Source organism: Sylvia atricapilla, chromosome 3 (assembly GCF_009819655.1).
Source record: "Sylvia atricapilla isolate bSylAtr1 chromosome 3, bSylAtr1.pri, whole genome shotgun sequence".
NCBI lineage: Eukaryota > Metazoa > Chordata > Aves > Passeriformes > Sylviidae > Sylvia > Sylvia atricapilla.
In genome coordinates, this window is record NC_089142.1 from 103153107 (window position 1) to 103160089 (window position 6983).

Genomic DNA, 6983 nt, shown 5'->3' on the forward strand with positions numbered 1-6983 from the left:
TTCACGGGCATTAATAAGTCACTGTCCCTTTTTTGCGTCTGTTATCAAAAAAACCCTGCCATTGTTTCTTTTATCGAGCATTATTCACAATTGTCACTACGCTCTTTAGGCACAGTAAATATTTCTATGCTTGAGCGATTGCTGGGAAGTGGGCATCTCGGGATCTCCGAGCAAACAACCCGTTAAAGCTGGAAGATTTCACAGTACGGAAGGCTGGTGGTTTGCTGGTCAACCACTTTTAACAGTCTCGCCAAACAGCGAATTGTGTTGCTGACACTTTAAGTTGTGGATGTTCTCGGGTTTATTCCTAGCAATGCCCTGGCCTTTTCAGCAGCATCAGAGAGAGCACAAGCGCTGCAACAGTGCACACATCATTCCAGCCTCGCACACGGGGCACTGCTAAACCTTACAAGTCGTAACAGTTCCTTGTAATCAGCTCGGGAATTTAAATCCCACCACTAAACACATATTACCCGGCGTTATTCCATTACAAAGGGCACAGTGTAATACCCTGACCAAGGTTTATCTTCCAACCAGCTCAAAGGACGAGAGGAACGATCGGCAAACGGACTGTGAGATCACTGCAACAGCCAGGGCAGGGGGGTCTGCAGGGCTATAAGATGGGAGGGGTTACTGCTGACATCCAGGTGTTAAATGTGCTCCGTGCCCAGGGACTACTGGAATAAGCGACAGGAATGGCTGTCTTTCACTTGGACAGCATCAGGATAGAGCTGAAGCCCCAGAGGAACTGGAAATTGCGCTCGTCTTCCTTTTTCTGCCCACAGTAAGATGAAGAAGCTGCACACATCTTCGAGGTTTTAGCTACGTTCAGTTCCTTACAAAAAGCTGATAAAGTGCGCTGGCTGCAATAGGAAACACTGAGCACTAGTTACACAGGGTTTGGGTTTCCTCTGCTCTCTCTCTGCTGGTTAGGTAACGCAATCTGCAGTTGAATCTACCACATAACTTGCTGTACCTTCTATTGTTTCTGTGGGGGTCACTGCTGAAGTTTCCACTTCCCTTTCTCTATTACTTTGTGTATCTGTGAAACAACGCCCGTTTTGTTTGGTGTTTGCCATCAGAAATCCCGTGAATCCTTTGAAATGGGCTCTGCTCTCTGGTACAGTAGTTCTCTTCAGGCACTCCATGGAAGGTGACTAGATGTGCAGGGATACCCCAGATGACAAACCTCATTTAGCAGACAGCAATTCATTCTCTGCTGAATACAAACACTGGTTTTGCAGGGACATTTTTAACATGTGTGCTTTAACTTTTCTCTACCCCAGAGAAACTAAAAGCTCCAACCACCCCAATCTCTTACTGTGTTGTGAGGAATAATGCTCACAAGCCACAGTAAATAGGACTCTGCCACATACGGCGCTGCATAAATGTACCCAGTCAAATCAGAGAAGACACAGGGACAAACCAACACCAGCACCAGCTAACTATGAAATTGCAATTCAGATTTACTTCTGAAGTAGGGCACAGGTTAATAAGACTGTGGGAAGCCGTATTTCATTTCAGAGAAATAACAGCTTCCATGTCTAAAAGCATATTTAATCTGTGTGACTGTCCAGGCAGTGTGGCAGCCGGAGCAGCCCATGGCTGCAGGGTGTGAGAGGGAAGAAGTGGGACTCCTCCAGCTCTGCAGGAGGTGCACGAGGGGCTTTCTGCTTCCCGTGTGGCAGGCTGAGGTCACTTGCTGCTGTGGTGTCACCTGGTGCTGCTGTGTCACCTTGTGCAGCCGAATGTCTGCACGTGTCACCCGTCTGACTGGACGAGCAGGCTCAGGACCCCTGCCTGGTTTCTGTCTGGGATGGCAGCAATGATTTATAACCCTCTATCACATTCTGTCCTGTCCCTCCTCCTGCCTTCAGGGGTTATTCGTGGTTTGTCCTGAACACCTGGAACCACTGGGTGGTCAGAGGGGCCTCACTTGTTTCCTGCCAACAGGAGCATAATGCAGGGAGCAGTATCAGATGCCAGTTAGGGGGATGTTATTCATACACCTTCAGGCCTGTATTCTGCCTGTGAAAAGAGAGGTTTGTTTTATCCTGTTGGTAAAATCAGCAGCAGAATTTCCTTCGGCTGGGGCTGTGGTGCTCTACCAGAGCAGCCAAGGAAAAGCCATGAGCACAGACTGGTTCCACCTGAAACCAACTTCCTTGGTCCTGTCCACCCTGGGGCAGCATCCTGACCCACTAACTAGTGTTTTTGAGGTTGAGCTCCGCTGGTTCCTGGTTCCACTCAGGTGATCTGCCCTCCTCTGCTCCCATCTCTCTCCTCCCCAGGCCACAAAAAGCCTGTGCCAGAGGAGCTCTGGGGAATGAGAGGACAAGTGGACAGAGGATGAGAGGGAGAGAAAGCAAGCTTCAGGGGCTGCAGTCAGGTGTAAGAGGGGAAAGGAAGGAGGAAAACCAGCACAGATGATGGAGAAGAAATGTTACAGCTGCATGAGCACAGGTTTTACACTGCACTACAGAGCCCCCATTCCCAGGGAACTGTCAGTGGGACTGGGATGGGATCACCCGCAGAGAGCAGCAACCTGCACAGGATCCATTCTGCCTTTCTTTTCTGCCCTTATTTTGTAGGAAATCATCCATATTTTTAAGCTCTATAACCACAGCACACGGTCACAGGGCAAAGGAAGGTTTCAGGTGTGCTATCTGGCACTTTACCACAATTTTACCCTGGAAATGTCTTTCCTTCTGCATAACAGTTCTTGAACCAAAGGTAGGAGGAATTGGGCTCCTGACCCAGAACTGCCTCCCCATAAAAGCTGTCACGTTAGCACAGCAGAGCTCAGAAATCATTTTGCCCCTGGACTATGTATAAAACGGGGGGGGGGGGGTGGGAAAAAGTAATACAGGGATTTATTTGCCCTCCTGCCTTTCCCCTCCCCCTTCTCAGTGTCTGGCCCGTGGAGTGGGAAGCTCTCAGGCTGACAGATGCACAGCAGCCTCGGGAGAAGGTCAGGAACACACAACATTGCTGTTGGCTGTTTGGATCCTGGGAGTGCTGGGGAACAAACACTGATTTCAGCTTATCAATAGCAGCAATAGTGTCTCTCTGGCCTGGCTCACAGTCCTCCCATGTGTCTAATTTCTCTGCAGGACTTGTCAGCTACCAGTGTTTTTCAGACAATATAACCAGGCCATTTCAGATGGGTTGGCAGCACACCTGAAATGGTGTCAACAAATTCTTCCTATTAATTCTTGATTTAGGAAGTAAAGGACAAAGGAGAAGTAAATTGCTGATGGGCCTATGGTACCCCTGGGAGGGAAAGTACAAATGTACCCATACTCAGATGTAGTGAGATGTCTGAAAAATAATCCTGGAGAGGACATTGGTATTCTGGAACAGTTTAACAGAGCTGCTCCACTATCACACATTGCTTAAGGGAATTTACTGCTCTGTGAATCACCAGACACAGGCTGATGTCCAGCTCTACCTCTCACTTTGGCTGGACATCTGGCCTGTGCTTTCACCTCCCACAGTGAGAGGAATGCAGCCCAAGGTTTCAGTTTGGTCCCAATCACAGGCAGGAGACAAGAGGTTCCAGCAGGGTGGAGTGTCAAGAGCACTTGGATGAGAAGTGACAGCAGGATGCTTGGGGAGTAGATGTCCAACCCTGGTTGAGCTAAATCTCTTTTGGGAAACTCCTAGAAGGAGATATAGCACCTTGTTCTGGTTCCTTTCTTCAAGCCTAGTTTGCTTCAGTACTGCTGTGACCACACTTGTGTTTTTAGGGCAACTGTCAGCCAAATTTGAAGTAGAGATTTATGTTGAGCAGGACATGAAACACTGTAATAAGCAAGTTATCTATTAACTTTGATATCTTTCTGTTTTACTTCACACTGTTGCCACAGTTCAGATCCTGATTTCACAATATTTTGCAAAACTGATAGTGCCACATTTTGTATTGTAAGAGTAGCCATGGAGGAAGTAGAGGGGTTTGAGAGCTGGAGTTTCTGGGACACAAGCCTCTGGAAGCAGGGTTATATTGCCAGCTTAGGATAGCAGCTGTCCTAATACTAAATATTAAATATTAAATATTATATATTTATTTAGTATTATAGAAAATATATTGTATATAGTGTATATGTATGTTTATTATATTAAATACTATAATCATGTTTAGCAAACATGATTTGCTAAATTCATGCAAAAAAGTTTTTTACTCAGTTCCTCTGCTTCAGCTGCATCTATTTGAATCTCAATAGTGATATTCTTGAAAACGTCCAGATATGACAATTCCACTGTTCCCACAGGCCATTTATGACAGCACCCACAAGAAAGGCAAAAAAAAGCTCACTGCTAAAATGATTCTAAGGACAAATTAAGCAACTTAGGCTTTTACTTAAGGCTGCCAGTAAATTCAGTACACTTTGCTTCATCTGTTACATCCTGAGCATCTTTTCAATCATAATCTTCAATGCCTCAAGCAATAAAGAAGATGCAGCTCGAGCTAAAATGCTGAGTTTCCGTGGCTCTGTGCCAGCTGAGGATCTGGCCTGTTTGTTTTTATAAAGGCAGCTCAGAATCTGGACCACAACTCTGCCACGGGAGGTTGGGCTTGGAGGGTGCTGCCTCCTGATGTCCTGCTGGCTGCACTCATCTCCTCCCAGCAAATGAACCCTTTGTTCCTGCTGCAGACCTTGGTTCACCTCCTCACAGCCAGCGGGGCAGAGTCCTGCCTGGAAGCCCATTGGGAAAGGGCCCAGAAACACAAGGTTTGCTGAAGTGGGAGTCAGAGAACTCCCTGCAGGTGCTGCCCAGGGCTGTCTTCTCCCTCTGACTCACAGATAGCAGGGTAGTGCTCCCTGGAATTTGGCCTCTCTGCTCTTTGCCTAGGTATCTGTTTGCTTAAGAGGTCGATTCATCAGGCAATTACCATCCCAATGCTCTGGCACGTAGTCAGCCAGCTGGGCTGGCATCTCCCTGCCTGGCACCGGATGTTATTGAACACTGACATTGATTTAACACTGAAGGTTGCTTTATTGGGTCTTGTAGGTGCCTTTGATGCCAGAGTTCTGGGAGGCAGCTTCACCCTGCTAAGCTGAAAAGCTTGTATGTTCTTACACATGTGCATGGCATCCAGAATTGGCAAAAGGATGCATTTCTAGTGAAAAGCAGCAAATTAAATCAATGGCTGTTCTCTCTTTCAGCCTTCATTTTACCCTCTACTTTTCTTCCCTATCAGCTTTTGTGCCACCAGGCTCACTTCTGACTTCTTCCTCTTTCAAAAACTTTCTTCTCAATTTTTCTTTGCTCACGATCCTCCTCTGTTTGCTCATCCTTTTCACACACCTGCCTTGCACAGCACCTTCAACACTTTCTGTATTGCTTACATTGCTTGCAATGTGCAATTCACCAACAGGATGCCTCCCTTGTCTCATGGCCTGACATTGACAATATCATTCCACACTTTCCATGATCTGAACTTTGAATCTTGTGGGGTTTTTTGTCTTCCTTGGGCCCTGGCATTTTGTTCTCACCCTATTCATCCCTTGGAGTCCCTGTCTATCTTGGTTTGGGGCATTTATGAGCAGGTTGTGACACTGCTTGCACATGCATGTACAATTTAGTGTCAGGAGAGAGTCTCAGACCTCTGTAATGTCATTTGGGTCGGCAATTGCATTATTAGACAGTCTTCTGGAATTATCTGTTTCCATGGTGGCTACAAATGCAGGAAGGAGGAGCCACCTCCCACACTACCCCAGGAACAAATGCATATCTTCAGGAGGAAAGGACAAACAACTTTTGCCAAGCTCCACAGGCACTTTCCTCTCCCCACAGGATTAATCTGGAGTCCTGCCAAGGCAATGGTTAGGCACAGGGTTTGGGAAATACTGTTACAGCTCAAAGATGCAGCACTAACTAGACACTCAAGACACAGAATGTACTGTTCAGGGTTTGGGCCTCCTCAGCCTTGTAAGCAAAGAAGTCTTTCTGAAAACTCTCAACATTCTTTCTTAAAACTGTGTTTTTCTTGCCCATACTTTCTTTTCAGTTTGATGCATTTCATGCCTAAAAATGGCAACAGAGAAAAACAAACAAAAAAAAGAAGCCAACAAGTCCACTTAGTCTACCTAAAGTTCTGAATGAAACGTCTATTTGATGTTGGACTTTCCTGTAAACAGGTACATTTTAGCTCAAGGGTTTTCCTTTGTTAAGTGTTATGGGATTTGGGGGAGATTTGAAAGCAAGCTTACATAATTGGTTTATCCTATCAGTAATGCTGATAACTGCATACCTTTGCTGGCTGGCAGACTAAACTTCGAGTTGTCATACACTACATTAAACTAACAATCAACAGAAAACCAGATGGGATTCATCTTTTATTATTGTTATTCAGCATGAATCCTTCAATGTAACAAGAGTTCAAGGCAAAAAGCTCATGCTCTGCTTTGATTAAGACATTCAAAAGCCTTCATCTTCACCCTAACACAGGCCAGACAGAACTAAGTGAGGGCAGCTTACAGGCCTCTCAGTGACAACCTTTATTTAAAACCCTTCTGATGTCTGTTCAGGGTTAGGCATCATCCTTATTATTTCAAACAGAAGCTCAGCATTTGGATCATATGAGGTTACATTGCTACAGTCCTGTGAGGAGCATGGGACAGAGCACTCTAATAAGTCTTTGAAGAAGCAAAGAACAGTGAAATAATGTGATTTTTGGTAGCAGATTTTGAAAAAAAAATACAAAAAGGGCTTCATTCTGCTTAAAACATTAATCAGTGAATTCAAGGGGTACAACTCTTCATAGTGGTAAAGCCAATATCAAAATCAAGCATTCAGTGGGTCCACAAATGGTAAGGAACCCCGGCTCTGCTTCACTGAGACAGGTATCCCTTGAGGCTTCAACAAACCCTCTAGGCAACATGTCCTGTTTTACACAACTTAACATTTGCAAAATTTGAAGACCTATCTGTGAGTAAAAATGAGTCCAGCCAGGGGATTTTTATCTGGATTGCACTAAG